Here is a 16,472-nt window from a genome sequence, read left to right as displayed (position 1 = left end):
TTTTCACAAGGGGTAATTGGAGAAAAAGCCTCCCAATATGTGTAAACCCATTTCTTCTGAGTATGGGAATACCCCATATGTGGATGTAAAGTGCTCTGCGGGCGAACTACAATGCTCAGAAGAGAAGCACCATTGAGTGTTTGGTGAGAGAATTTGGTTGGAATAGAAGTCGGGGGCCATGTGCGTTTACAAAGCCCTCTGTGGTGCCAGAACAGTGGACCCCCCCCCCCACATGTGACCCCATTTTGGAAACTGCACCCCTTACAGAATTTAATGAGGGGTGCAGTGAACATTTACACCCCACTGGCGCTTGACAGATCTTTGGAACAGTGGGCTGTGCAAATTAAAAATAAATTGTTTTCATTTTCACGGACCACTGTTCCAAAAATCTGTCAGACACCTGTGGGGTGTAAATGCTCACTGTACCCCTAATTACATTACGTGAGGGGTGAAGTTTCCAAAATGGGGTCACATGTGGAGGGGTCCAATGTTCTAGCACTATGGGGGCTTTGTAAACACACATGGCGTTCAATTTCGGACACATTCTATCTCCAAAATCCGAATGGCGCTCCTTCTATTCTGAGCATTGTAGTGCACCAGCAAAGCAATTTATATCCACATATGGGGCATGTTCTTACTCAGAAGAAATGGGGCTACAAATTTTGGGGGGCTTTTTTCCTATTCTCCCTTGTGAAAATGAAAAATGTAGGGTAACACCCTCATTTTAGTGAAAACATTTTTTTTTTCATTTTCACATGCAAATTTAACGAAAATTTGTCAAACACCTGCGGGGTGAGGGGTGTAGTTTCCAAAATGTGGTCACATCTGGGTATTTATTGTTTTGTGTTTAGGTCAGAACCACTGTAAAATCAGCCACCCCTGTGCAAATCACCAATTAAGACCTCATAGTGCGCTTACAAATGTTGGGGGTCTTTTCTTCCTTTTACCGCTTGTGAAAATTAAAAGTATGGGGCAACACCAGCATATTAGTGTAAAAATATATTTTTTTGCACTAACAGGCTGGTGTAGACCCCAACTTTACCTTTTCATAAAGGGTTAAAGGAGAAAAAGCCCCCCAAAATGTGTAACGCAATTTCTCCCGAGTATGCAGATACCCCATACGTGGCCCTAAACTGTTTCCTTGAAATATGACAGGGCTCCAAAGCGAGAGAGCGCCATGCGCATTTGAGGCTTAAATTGGAGATTTGAATCCGCCACAAAAAATAGCCCACGGCAGTGTTTCCCAAACAGGGTGTCTCCAGCTGTTGCAAAACTCCCAGCATGCCTGGACAGTCAGTGGCTGTCCGGCAATACTGGGAGTTGTTGTTTTTCGACAGCTGGAGGTTCTGTTTTGGAAACAGCGCCATACGAGACATTTTTTTTGGGGGGGGGGGGGACTGTGTAGGGGTATGTGTATATGTAGTGTTTTACTTTTTATTTTGTGTAGGTGTAGTGTAGTGTTTTTAGGGTACATTCACACGGTCAGGTTTACAGTGAGTTTGAGCTGGGAGTTTGAGCTGCGGCTGTAAGTTTGCCGCATCTCAAACTTGCAGCAGAAAACTTGCTGTAAACCCACCCGTGTGAATGTACCCTGTACCTTCACATGGGGGGGGGGGGGGGGTTGGAAACCTGCAGCTGTTGCAAAACTACAACTCCCAGCATGCACTGACTGACCATACATGCTGGGAGTTGTAGTTATGCAACAGCGGGAGGCACATTGGTTGCGAAACACTGAGCGTTTGCTACTTAACTCAGTGTTTCACAACCAGTGTGCCTCCAGCTGTTGCAAAACTACAACTCCCAGCATGTACAGTCTCTCAGTGCGTGCTGGGAGTTGTATTTTTGCAATAGCTGGAGGCACACTGGTTGCGAAACTCTGAGTTTGGTAACAAACTCGGTTTCACAACCAATGTGTCTCGAGCTGATGCAAAACTGCAACAATCAGCATGCATTGACAGTCGAAGGGCATGCTGAGAGTTGCAGTTTTGCAACAGCTGGAGGGACACTGCTACAACTCCCAATATGCCCTTTCGTAGTCTGTGCATGTTGGGAGTTGCAGTTATGCAACAGCTGAATGCAGACTTTTTCATAGAAAACATGTTCCTCCAGCTGTTGCATAACTACAACCCCCAGCATGCACAGATCAGCCATGTGTTTGATTTTTTCACCGCACGTGGAGGGCAGAGCCATGGGTTTGATTTTTTCACCACACGTCTGCAGGAGATAATTAAGCCACGCCCCCTCCCAACCCCCCTCCCGAAGGATGGAGAGTGCGAGAGCGCAGCTCTGCATAATACAAGAAGACAGTGCAGGGGGAGGATGAGGACGTACACAGCTCCTCCCCTCCCCTGCTCTGTACACACAGGACCTAATTTATCTCAGGGAGGTTTCAAGTTTGCACGGGGGAAACACAGAGCGGGTGAGGGGAGAGGGAACATGCAGAGCTCCTCACCTCCCTAATGACTGCTATGTGTGAAGGAGACATACTGCACTGCACGGGCTGGGGATGAGAGGACATATCACACGGGCTGGGGATAAGAGGACATATTAAACGAGATGGGGATGTATAGACTGCAGGGGAATAAATATTATACTGGTGATGATGATTTCTATGGGGGGGGGGGGGGGGAGTGGCTACTGAATGACACATGCTGGGAGTTGTAGTCCCTGCTATGTGTGTGTATGCCAGTGTTTCCCGACCAGGGAATGCTGGGAATAGTAGTTTTGCAACAACAGTAGGCACCCTGGTTGGGAAACACTGGTGTATGAATTACAACTCCCAGGAGACTACTCATACTATAGAGGTGTTGGTGAACTATGCCCCCCCCCCCCCCCCCCCCACACACACACACACACATAGAAATCATCCCCAGTATAATATTTATCCCCCTGCATTCTATACATCCCCATCCCGTGTAATGTGTCCTCTCATCCCCAGCCTGTGCAGTGCAGTATGTCTCCTTCACACATAGCAGTCATTAGGGAGGTGAGGAGCTCTACGTGTTCCCTCTCCCCTCACCTGCTCTGTGTTTTCCCCATGCAAACTTGAAACCTCCCTGTGATAAATTAGGTCCTGTGTGTACAGAGCAGGGGAGGGGTGGAGCTGTGTGCATCCTCATTCTCCCCCTGCACTATCTTCTTGCATTATGCAGAGCTGCGCTCTCTCGCTCTCCATTCTCTGGGAGGAGGGGTGAGGGGGCGTGGCTTAATTATCTCCTGCAGACGTCTGGCTCCCATTGCTCTGCCCTCCATGTGCGGTGAAAAAATCAAACCCATGACTCTGCCCTCCCTCCTTCCCGCTCTGCCCTCGCTCCTCCCCGATGTAGCTTCGACAAACTTCGAAAACCCAGGTCTATCATGTGATTTGCTGCTAACTGTGTCAATCAAGCACAAAGGCCAATAGGACACAGCCAAGGACACGGATAAAAAGGCACTGATGTCACCTACAGTGTTCACAGCGCTCGGAACTTCTACAGAGAGAAGACAAAAGGAAGAGAGCCAGACATAGGGACAGTTAGTGTAGTTCTGGTGCATTTCATATATTTCCGCAAACACCTTCGGTACGCATTGTGCAGTAATCTCTGCCAGTCAAAAAGTGTGTTGGCGTTACACGTATTTAATCTATAGTGTTAATATAGGTCTGCTGCATTTCATATAGTTCTGCAAACACCGTCAGTATGCATTGTGCAGTCATCTCTACCAGTCAAAAATTGTGTTGAAGTTATATGTATCTAGCCTGTAGTGTTAATATGTCTGGTAAATGAACTTCCATCCCAGATAATCTGTTTCCTCATCTCTGTCCTTGCTCCCCCCCCCCTACTGCCACGCAGAAGGATAGCACTAGGCATGAGGAGGAGTTGGGTGATGGTCAGCCTTTGGAGCATGCTGCTGATGTGGGGTAAGGAGCAGCAGTGGCGAGCATAGCTCTAGTGGGACTGGTGGTAGTTGTGGTGGATATAGTGCAGGGGAACAAGGAGGCCACGATGACAAATTAGAAGTCCTACCTGAGAGATGTGATGGGGATGATGAAGAGGAGTTTAAAGAGGAGGATGTCAGCAGACTTTCTGGTTCGAGCAGATCTGAAGTAAGTGACGGCTGGAGAAAAAAACATTCTAGAACAGTCGGGTGTTGTTGTATCTAGCTATTTACGGTATGCTACCGTGTGGAAATTCTTTACTATGTTACCAGATGCAGGAAAGCAGGCACGGTGCCATCCCTGTGGAGAGAAAGTGAGGCAAAGGCAGGGTCCAAATTTAGGATTTAGGCTTCTATGTCAGCACCTCATGTATCACAAAGCCTGGGAAGAAGTATACCTAGTCTACCAGTTCCTGCTCACTGCTGGTTACTCTACATCACCACCGTCTTTTGTATGCTGGCTACTACTAAAAACACCAATCCACCATCACCTTACTTCCATCCAGGCCTACACGTACACAACCCATCATCCACAATAAAAAGCACAATTTTTAGGAGGCTTAGAAAAATCCATGTAATCTTCTCCCAACTGTCTAACAGCCAGGCCTCTTCCCCAGGCAGCACATTTTCAGGATTTGCCTCATCTGTGTTATGCCCTCCTCCTTCCCAATATCATCAGTTATCCAATGGGGAATCGATGTCCCCCAGACAACAGTATTCTCCCAGTTATCCTGTTTAAGTGCACCTGAATTCCTACCTGACTATGTTGTTGGTGGCACAAGCCCTCCCATACCATCTTGTGGACTCCACAGCCTTCAGGCAACCAATGGGGCATGCCCAGCCAAAGTAGCGCATGTCTAGTCTCCATTATTTTGCTGAGACAGCCATACCATGCATGCCACATTTAATACATGGAGTAGTACCTACAGCCAGGGGCAATACGTGGCCGTAAAAAAGCTTTTCTCCCTTTCTGTTGTCTCAGTGGGATTTCAAATTTATCGCGTTTGCTTTTGCAAACACCGTGGGGCCAACCAAAAGCATCAGCAGCAGCAGTGGCGGAATCTTGATGTTTGAGCACATGATGGAGAAGATTCTGCATCCTGTGTGCTCTCCTCACATGAGTCATAAAAGGAATGTAAACCACCACCTTAAAGGGTACCTCTCATCAAATAAACTTTTGATATATTTTAGATTAATGAATGTTGAATAACTTTCCAATAGCATGTTAATGAAAAATATGCTTCTTTCTATTGTATTTTTCCCGATCAGTCCTGTCAGCAAGCATTTATGACTCATGCTGGAGTCCTAAACACTCAGAGCTGCCAGCCTGCTTTGTTCACAGCCAAACAGGCTGTGAACAAAGCAGGCTGGCAGCTCTGAGTGTTCTCCTTTGTAAACAAAGCAGACTGGCAGCTTGTAGTGTTTAGGACTCCAGCATGAGTCTGAAATGCTTGCTGCCAGGACTGGTAGGGAGACCCCTAGTGGTCATTTGTTCAAAGTGGAAAATTAAATAGAAAGAAGCATATTTTTTTAATAACATGCAATTGTAAAGTTATTCTGCATACATTAATCTATAATATATAAAAAAAAAATTTGATGAGAGGTACCCTTTAAGAACCAGGTTGAAGCCTACCTCAGCAGTGCCCTTTCTGCAGCAGTAGCCCAGACCCCATGGACTTCTGGCTCATCAGATTAGACCAGTGGCCAGAACTTGCCCAGTTTGCCATGAGTGTTCTGTCTTGTCCGCAGCAGGCAGCGTGGTCACCCCAAAGCAAACAAGGCATGGATCAGTGAGGAATTTAAACCTCCTGTGCCAGATGCCACTGATTAGGCAGTTCTACCACCACCTCTGCAGGATGCTAGTGACACCAGTCCTCCATCTCATGCTGTGCGCTAGTGACATTAGTCCCCCATCTTGTGTTGAACGTTATACACATCTGTCTTCCATTTCATGCTGTATGCTATTGACATCAGTCAGCCACTACCTGCTGTACGCAGGCTAGTACTAGTAACAACAAACCATCACCCTATTTCTAGCCAGACCCATACATACACAACCCATCTTCCCCAGAAAAGGGATAATTTTTTCGGCTTTTCATACAAGAGCCATTTCTCCTTCAGTCTTCACTATTTTAGAACACTAATTCTATTACTACTCCCCAAAAATGGATCATTTTTGGCGTATCGGGATAAAGCCACGGCGTCTTACCATGCCACATGTGCATATTAACATTGGCAGGCATCTATCAGCAACCAGGGATACTTTATGCTGCTATATTTTGGGGTGAATAAGCCCCCCAAAAATGGGCGAGCTGGAATGGTTACCAAAAGTTACTGCATGTCAGTCTGTTAGGCAGTGTTTTAAATGTGTTAAGGGGCTTATTTCATTGCCTAATCGAGTCAAACTGAGCCAAACTGAACTCGGCAAACTGAACTTTTCAAAAGTGTGCTCAACTCTATTCACAATGTAGTAAGAACAAATCAGGCTCCAATTGCTCCATTGAGTGCACCGATCCTCACCTTCCGAGATGAACTGTGCTTGGCAGTGATGCCCCACTCAGCCAACCACCTGCTGAGGCAGGACACTGCTGTGGCCAGTGATTGGCTAAGAGGCTCATCACTGCTGAGACCAGTTAGTTAGGGGGCTAGAACACTCAGCGGTGATAGATGGGGTCCTGTTCTAGAGCCTCCCATGCTACTGTCAGATTCCTTTTAAATCAGTGTGTTTGTGTAATGCAGGACATTACCTCTAGGGATAGAGATGCTCTTTGTAACTTTCTCTCCACTCTGACCATGAGAAAGAGATTCTAAATCTGTTGCTGTAGAATCCCATTGCTTTCAATGTGATTTTGCTGCACCGTGCACACTGCAGAATGTTGATTCTTTTGGCGGTTTCTGCTCAAAAATGCATTGCAGAATGTCTGCCAGTGTTTTCTGGTCAGACATTTAGCACATTTTCTAATGTGTCAACAAGACCTTAGGGTATATCAAAAGGAGTTTTCTAAACTGGACCAACCTTTATAATATTACATGGATGACATACAACATATAATCTTTAGAAATTTCTGCTCAGAGTCAATAAAAATAGTTTGACAATGGGTTCGTCTGAGGACTATGATCAGCTACATGCTGATTACTGATTTTGGAGAAACACGAGGCTATAATCATCACTCGCTCTCTTACACCACCGCTATGTTTGTGACCCTGCATGTTGTATGCTAATAACTTATTGATTGTAAACACTGTCACAATATGAGAAGTATATTATTTTCTCAGCATGTAAATTACTAAAGACTTAGGACCTCTGTGAGCTGGGTAATATAAGTTGCTCACTAGTTTTCAATTTAAGTTTTGTTGGAAAACACTGATCACTGCAAAATAAGAAGATATAATGGGCAGCAACATTTTTATGGGGTGTTCGGAGCCTAAAGCCCCTTCTGCCACTTTTGGGTACATACATTAGTATTGTAAAGGGCACACAGAAGGTGGGGACACCTGATTGGTGTCCAGGAACTTCAAGTTACGTTAATCTTCATTTCCAAACTCAAAAAATGTCTATCACATCCTATAGAATGGAGTTTCTACTAATATTCTCTTCCATTTGAGGTTTTGGCCTCCACACCATAGATGCCTACTGCTCTGGGATCACTAATGCCTGGTTTATATTGACAAAAGGATTTATCATCATGGCCTCTCAATGTGAAATTTTCAGATCCAGGCTTTTTCTGACTGGTATAATTTCTGCCCTGGCTTTGGTAATTGCATTTTACAGCTACCAATGATAGATTTCGCCATTACAGTTATATACCCCTAAGACATCAATTGCCCAAGAGTCTATACAGTTCAGATACAGTCCTTTCTCTTTATCTGAGGCTTTCATCCTATATTCCTAGGAAAAGAATTGTCTAGTTTGTTTAAATTGTTCGGAAAACCCATGCTTTGATCCAGTGTTCAGAAATCAACTGTCTTCATGTAAACTTTATAGATAGAAAAATTCAATGTACACTGTATTAGGCTTTTATGTTTTGATATATCATTTTGGAATCTTTTCAGCACTATTGCTATGTAAAGAAACTACTCCTATTCTTAGTATGGCCATGCACATTATAGTCAGCTAAACTTGCCTATTTTAAAGGGATCAGCCAATCATCTACTGTGTAAAGTGGCCTCCCAACCCTTCCTTGATGGCAAATATAGGGGAAGAGAAGGGTTAGAGATGCTGAAATTAGTGGATTTGGCTAGCTTTAATGTAAATGGGGGCCTTAAACTGGTTGTATGAGAAAAAAAGAAGCACAACCCTTTTCATAGGTTTTGTCTGGTATTACAACTTAGGGGGAGATTTATCAAAACCTGTCCAGAGGAAAAGTTGCCCATAGCAACCAATCAGCTTGCTTCTTTCAGCTGTAACGCCCCCTCCATAGGCTTGCATTGAGGGGGCGGAGCGTGACTTCACACGGAGGCGGAGCCGAGACGTCACTATGCTCCGTGCCCGTGATCGCCAGTAATCAGACCCGTAGCGAGCACGCTCCGGGAGCTGATTCTAACGGGGTGCGGTGTATAAGTTCACGGGGGTCCCCAGCGGCGGGACCTCCGCGATCAGGCATCTTATCCCCTATCCTTTGCATAGGGGATAAGATGTCTTAGCGCCGGAGTACCCCTTTAAGGCCCAAATGGGCTGGGTCCTTAAGGGGTTAAACATTTGTAACAAGCATAAGATACAGAATCAGTCATATTGGGTTAAGGCTGGATATAAAAATACTGACCTGATATAATGTATACCAATAGCTTCTCCTCCCATGGCCCCTATGTCCTGTGTCCAGAGTTTGCAGTACGTACAGACAACCAGAGTCAAATGAGTTATTGATCAGGTCACCTAAAAAGTAAATAACTCTATAATGATGCTCGTGCCCAGCAATTTATATGATATAAATCTATTATTCTGCAGCCGAGTTTTCACACTGCAACTGGGCCAGTCCTTTCCTATTTAATATCACAGTGCATCTGCAATATAATGACCCCTAATACGATACAATGCGCAGGGTATCCCATCCCCGGCCACAATAATAAATATAATTACATGATAATTAATGAAGGCTATTCATTCTTTTCATTGAACTCAGCACTTTTGCACATTATCTATGGATCAATAACAGCTTTATGTGTCTTGTGGCCATGCGTATTGATTGTCATCCATAAAAGTGAGTTATCTATGATGGGGTTTTCTTCCTTTTTTTTATACAAATACGATAATGATTGGCAATTACTTGTTTATTCGGGGTCCCTCTGGAACGTTGACTCATATTTCAGATTTCATTAAAAAATCAAAGCAGGGAATCAGATGTATGCTTAGAATTATTTTATCTATTTAGGGTAAGGCTATGATTATATAGTGTATTCTAAGAGTATTTTGAGGCTTGAAAAGCAAAATGAGTCTCAGAGTTTAACGTGGATTTTATATTATGTCGTCTTGGTGCATTTTGGTGCCTGTTTACTCTTACATATTTTTATGCAGTGTCTTATAGCCTATGCACTCACTGGCCATTTTATTAGGTACACTTGTTAAGTTGCTTGTTAACCCAAATAGTTTATCAGCCAATCACATGGCAGCAACTCAATGCATCTTGCCATGTAGGTATAAAAATTTTGCTCTCCAGATTCTACAAAAACATTTAACATGTCTTAAAATTTTGCAGAATTCTAGCCAGAATACCATCAAACTCAATGGGGCGTTGATTTTTGGCAGACCTCTGTGCTTTGAGCACACAGAAATTCAACCAAACTTTGTTGAAATTCCACTTAAATTAGGCAGAACTGCAAAAATTCCACAGCAAGCTTTGCAGAACTAATTTGAGCAGAATAGGGGATTTTCGCCGTGTGAACATAACCTTAGGCAGTAGAAAATATTTAATAAAGACTTCACAAAACTCAGAGACTACTACTTCCAGGATTGTTATTTAGTTGTCTAGGGGGCTCCGGGCAAAGATATTTAGCACTGAGCCGCTATCCCTTTAGTTTTCAATTTGTCACCTTTATTACTCTGTGTTCTAGGCACAGACAGTACTTTTGCCTGATAACAGGAGCCGCCTGCCTCCCCCTCCCATAAACAATGTTGATATGCAGGGAGTTTGTGATTGGGATACAATGTAATTATTTTGAGATACATTCCCGTCGAGCACCACAAGTCATCCCCCAGCATCTTTACTAAACTCCCAATCGACAAAAAGGTTTTACCAAGTACCAAAATATATTTCGAACTAGTATGATTTAAGCCGGCATCCTACATTGTCTTACGGCATAAAGCAAGATATACAAGAATGAGCATCATCCAATCTTGTTGAGATGGTGCCCAGTTATAAAATGTGTAGAGCGGGATTTAAATCCTACCCTGTGCAAGCTCTGTAAATGCAGATGTAAGACAGAAAATGAGAACATTGAATTGTTACAGCGCTGCTCGTAATAAAGTATATATACTTTCAGAAGTCGGCTGGCACTGACAGTTTATATCACTTTTACCTGCTGCGAAGATAATACATTCAGGAGGAAATAAGGTAGTGGAAGAATGGTTCCAAGTAATCTCCACAGTCAGCTATGCTAGATTTATATTTGTAACATAGAATGTTGAAAGCATCTAAGTGAATGAAAATGTATCTATGTAAAGTAAATCTTTTATAGGTGGGAAATGCCTGAAGTCTCTGGGTCCTGTGGTCCCTCACTCAATTGCAAATGCCAAGATGGGACAGTCCCATGAGAAAACAAAGGGAGCTCCAAGTTTCTGAAACAATTAACCTGTTAAGGACCCATGACGTATGCACGCGTACGTCATGAGTCCGCTCCCGATCTATAACGCAGGGCGACGGGTCAGGCCCGGCCTCTAACAACAGCCGGGACCCGTGGCTAATAGCGCGCAGCATTGATCGCGGTGCCGCGCGCTATTAACCCTTTAGATGCAGCGTTCAAAGTTGAACGCCATGTCTAAAGTTAAAGTGAAAGCATGCCGGATAGCTCAGGGAGCTGTTTGGGATAGCCGCGGCAAAATCGCGGCATCCCGAACAGCTTACAGGACAGCCGGAGGGTCCCTACCTGAATGACTGCTCAGTGCCTGAGATCCAGGCATGAGCAGTCAAGCGGTAGAATCATCAATCAGTGGTTTCTTATGAGAAACCACTGATCAATGTAAAAGTTCAGTGTGTGCAGTGTTATAGGTCCCTATGGGAGCTATAACACTGCTAAAAAAAAGTGGGAAAAAAAGTGAATAAAGATCATTTAACACCTCCCCTATTAAAAGTTTGAATCTTTTCCCTTTTCCCATAAAAAAAAAAAAAAGCTGTGTAAATAAGAATAAAAATAAACATATGTGGAATCACCGCATGTGGAAATTTCCGAATTATAAAAATATATTGTTAATTAAACCGCACGGTCAATGGCGTACGCGCAAAAAAATTCCCGCTGGTACCGCTAAAAACTTCAGATCACGGCACAAAAAATTAGCCCTCATACCACCCCTTACGCAGAAAAATAAAAAAGTTGTAGGGGTCAGAAGAGGACAATTTTAAACATATTAATTTTCCTGCATGTAGTTATGATTTTTTCCAGAAGTACGACAAAATCAAACCTATATAAGTAGGATATCATTTTAATCATATGGACCTACAGAATAAATATCAGGTGCCATTTTTACCAAAAAATTTACTACTTAGAAACGGAAACCCCCAAAAGTTATAAAACGGCGGTTTATTTTCAATTTTGTCTCACAATGATTTTATTTTTCTATTTCGCCTTGATTTTTTGGGGTAAAATGACTGACGTCATTACAAAGTAGAATTGGTGGTGCAAAAAATAAGCCATCATATGGATTTTTAGGTGCAAAATTGAAAGAGTTATGATTTTTTTAAGGCAAGGAGGAAAAAACGAAAATGCAAAAACGGAAAAAACCCGGGTCCTTAAAGGGTTAAGCCCTGTTCACATGTCAGAAAATTTCCTGAATATCCACCCGGAAAAAAAAAGACAGACATTCCGCAATAAGCGGGTGCCGGCAGAATATGAAGGTTCTGAAACTGCTCAGAAATGTGCTATCTCATAGACATCACACAAACAGCATTTGGGTTGCCAACCGCTACACTCTCTAACAGACATTGGCCCTGATCTGCTATTTTAAACGTGACTTGTTTTGTTGGGTTGTGCACCAAAATGTGGCATATTGTGTTACAAATTGTGTCTGCACCAGAATTTGGTAACAAAAAAAAAAAAAACTCGACCAACTCTCCACTTTGCTTAGAAAACCCAAAAAAGGGGCATGACCACCGGGAAAAGTGGTGTGTCCCCGATTCACTGTCAGGAAGCAAAACCCACAAGGAAAACTACACTCCACTCTTAGTAGATCAGGGCCAATGACTTCATGGCAGGCACTGTGACTGTGGGCACTTTGACAGGCACTGTAAAGAGACTCTCTATTTGGGGGTATTCTCTGGCATGTACTGTAAGACACTTTCTGGCAGACACTTTTTGTATATGTGGCACTTTTTGTCAGGCACTTAGCAGAGGAATATTCTTAACAGGCATTGTTTATAAGGGAAACTATTACTGTATGTGGGAGCCATTTACAGTCTGGAAATGAGACCCTTGGACCATGCTCCAATGGATAACGTTCAATGGTCCTAGCATGCATGAACGCTTAATATTGGTAAATGAAATAGTGATCCTATATGAGGACAAGGACTGGGACCAATGTGACTATATTCCGCATACAGACCTCAGGTAAAATCTTATAAATAAGGGGCAATAAATATAAGGCAAACTTACAACCAGTATATACTGCTTCACATCTAAGAAAGCCAGAAAAAGGCAATTTTAACAAGACCAAGCTTCAGAATCTTCTCTCATTTATCATGTATTAAGTGACACTAGTGCTCAGCACAATTTATTTATGGGTGATCCTATTCTACCTCTGGATGAGGTGAACGTGTTAAGGAGTTGTCAGACATAAGAGGTACAGTACGCGTGTTTTATAACCTGTCTGTGCTGGAAGTTGCATAGGCAGCCTGTACCCCAGGGGAAGAGAATCCGCACTGATCCTCTGCACTGGCAAAGTTTATACGACTGTACTTTAGGAATTCAAAGCCGCTCCTCTAATTTATGACTACAGAGTCTTTCAATCATCCCGATCCGAGGGGAGAAAAATCCCTACAACCGAGAACAGATGTTTTGCTTTACTTATAAATAAATTATAGATTGGCAACTTTCAAGAAAAAAAATTGGGAAAAATGCACACGCACTATATCATCTCAGGCAAAAAGCAGTTTACTGTTATCATCCGGAGATGTCATAAGAATGTAATAAAAGGCAGCAAACAGCCCTGACATAAAACGCTTTATTGCAGATTTTCAAATTTAAGGTTTCTTTTACTGCTAATGAAGAATACAATCATTTTAAAAATAAACGTAATAAAATGTTATGGTGGATGTAGAAGATGCCGGCGCCGTGCAATCTATTTTATTGCCTGATGTCGTTTTTCGCAATTCTCCATCGTACTAAGTACATATAAGGAAGGATAAGCAGACATCTGCAGAGCAGCCGAGGACAATTTGACCACTAAAATGAACTATATTTAGTTTAGAGACACATTTATTCCAAGGCATAAGATGAGCCATTGTTTATAAATCTGCAGGGGTATTGGGTATCATTGCTTTGTCATATAAAAAGGTTCATGCAATGTGGAATAATACAGATTACTGCTTAAAGGGGTTGATATAAAAACAAATTATCTTACAAGGAGGTCTCTATTTTGGACATTCAGTACTTGTTAGAAGGTTGTTTTGACAACATACTGATCATAAAATGTACCCCTGGTGGAATCTTCAGCGATCAGCTTTAATTTATAGGGAAACCCAGCTAAGGCATAGCAGCATATAGAGGAAGAAAACAAGAAAAAGAGAGAGGACAGCACCTCGTGTAATGCAGTTTGCGAATGGTAGCTGAGAGGCCCCCTGGGTTGGTTATACTCTTACCTATTTTGCCTTTTTGGCTTTAACTCCTTGGGGACGGAGTCCATTATAACCCTAAGGACGGGGGCATTTTTTGCAATTCTGACCACTGTCATTTTAAGCATTAATAACTCTGGGATGCTTTTACTTTTCATTCTGATTCCGAGATTGTTTTATTCGTGACATATTCTACTTTATGTTAGTGGTAAATTTTTGTCGATACTTGCATCATTTCTTGGTGAAAAATTCAAAAATTTGATGAAAAAAATTGAAAATTTAGCATTTTTCTAACTTTGAAGCTCTCTGCTTGTAAGGAAAATAAACATTCTAAATAAATAATATTTTGATTCACATATACAATATGTCTACTTTATGTTTGCATCATAAAGTTGACATGTTTTTACTTTTGGAAAACATCAGAGGGCTTAAAAGTTCAGAAGCAATTTTCCAATTTTTCACAAAATTTTCAAAATCGGAATTTTTTAGGGGCCAGTTCAGTTTTGAAGTGGATTTGAAGGGCCTTCATATTAGAAATACCCCATAAATGATCCCATTATAAAAACTGCACTTCTCAAATTATTCAAAATGTCATTCAGTAAGTTTGTTAACCCTTTAGGTGTTTCACAGGAATAGCAGCAAAGTGAAGGAGAAAAATCAAAATCATAATTTTTTACACTCGCATGTTCTTGTAGACCCAGTTTTTGAAATTTTACAAGGGGTAAAAGGAGAAAAAGCCCCTCAAAATTTGTAACCCAATTTCTCTCGAGTATGGAAATACCTCATATGTGTATGTCAAGTGTTCGGCGGGCGCAGTAGAGGGCTCAGAAGGGAAGGAGCGACAATGGGATTTTGGAGAGTGATTTTTGCTGAAATGGTTTTTGGGGGCATGTAGCATTTAGGAAGCCCATATGGTGCCAGAACAGCAAAAAAAAAAAAAAACATGGCATACTATTTTGGAAACTACACCCCTCAAGGCACGTAACAAGGGGTCCGGTGAGCCTTAACACCCCACAGGTGTTTGACGACTTTTCGTTAAATTCGGATGTGTAAATGAAAAAAAAGATGTTTTTCACTAAAGTGCAGTTTTTTTCCCCAAATTTACCATTTCTACGAAGGGTAATGGGAGAAAAATCCCCACAAAATTTGTAATGCAATTTCTCCCGAGTACGGAGATACCCCATATGTGGCCCTAAACTGTTGCCTTGAAATACGACAGGGCTCTGAAGTGAGAGAGCGCCATGCGCATTTGAGGCCTGAATAAGGAATTTGCAGTAGGGGTGGACCCGGTTACAAGGATGGGGCTTGTCTCCACCAAAACCCTATAGCAGTGTCTCCCCCAGGGTGCCTCAAGCTGTTGCAAGACTCCTAGCCTGCCAGGACAGTCTATGGCTGTCCGGCAACACTGGGAGTTGTGGTTTTGCCACAGCTGGAGGCGCCGTTTAGGAAACACTGCTGTATGAGACGTTTTTCATTTTTATTGGGGGGGGAGGGGGGGCGACGTGTAAGGGGGTGTATATGTAGTATTTTACTTTATTATTTGTTAGTGTAGTGTTTTTAGGGTACATTCACACAGGCGGGGGTTCACAGTAAGTTTCCTTGAAGGAAACCCACTGTTAACCTGCCCGTGTGAATGTACCCTGTACATTCACATTGGGGGGGCCAAACCTTCAGCTGTGGCAAAATGACAACTCCCAGAATGCACTGACAGAATGTACATGCTGGGAGTTGTAGTTTTACAACAGCTGGAGGCACACGGGTTGGAATCACTGAGTTAGGAAACAGACTCTAGCTCAGTGTTTCCCAACCAGTGTGCCTACATATGTTGCAAAACTACAATTCCCAGCATGCCCGTACAGTCAGGGATGCTGGGCGTGTAGTTCTGCAATATCTGGCCCTTCAGATGTTGCAGAACTACAACTCCCAGCATGCCTGGACAGTCTGGGCATGCTAGGAGTTGTAGCTATGCAACAACTGGGGAAGAACAGTGGCCTCCAAACTGTAGCTCTCCAGATGTTGCAAAACTACAACTCCAAGCATGCCCAGACTGTCCAGGCATGCTGGGAGTTGTAGTTCTGCAACATCTGAAGGGCCAGATATTGCAGAACTACATGCCCAGCATCCCTGACTGTCTGGGCATGCTGGGAGTTGTAGTTTTGCAACATCTGGAGGGCTACAGTTTGGAGACCACCATATAGTGGTCTCCAAACTGTGCCACTTCAGATGTTGCAAAACTACAACTCCCAGCATGCCCAGACAGTCAGTGCATGCTGGGAGTTGTAGTTTTGCAACATCTGGAGGACCACAGTTTAGAGACCACTACACAGTGGTCTCAAAACTGTGACCCTCCAGATGTTGAAAAACTACAACTCCCAGCATGCCCAGACAGCCTTTGGCTGTGTGGGCATGCTGGGAGTTGTAGTTTTGCAGCTTTTAGAAGGCCACAGTGAAGATCACTTATCGCGATCTTCACTGCAGCCTTCTCAGCCGCACTTTCCGGCCGCCGCTCTTCCTCCTGCCGCCGCTGCCCGAGATGCCACCGCCTCCGCAGGTCCAGGTAAGCCGGGCCATGTCCCCCCC

The sequence above is a fragment of the Hyla sarda genome, chromosome 11 (assembly GCF_029499605.1).
Source record: "Hyla sarda isolate aHylSar1 chromosome 11, aHylSar1.hap1, whole genome shotgun sequence".
NCBI classification, from domain to species: domain Eukaryota; kingdom Metazoa; phylum Chordata; class Amphibia; order Anura; family Hylidae; genus Hyla; species Hyla sarda.
This window is presented reverse-complemented; position numbering follows the sequence as displayed.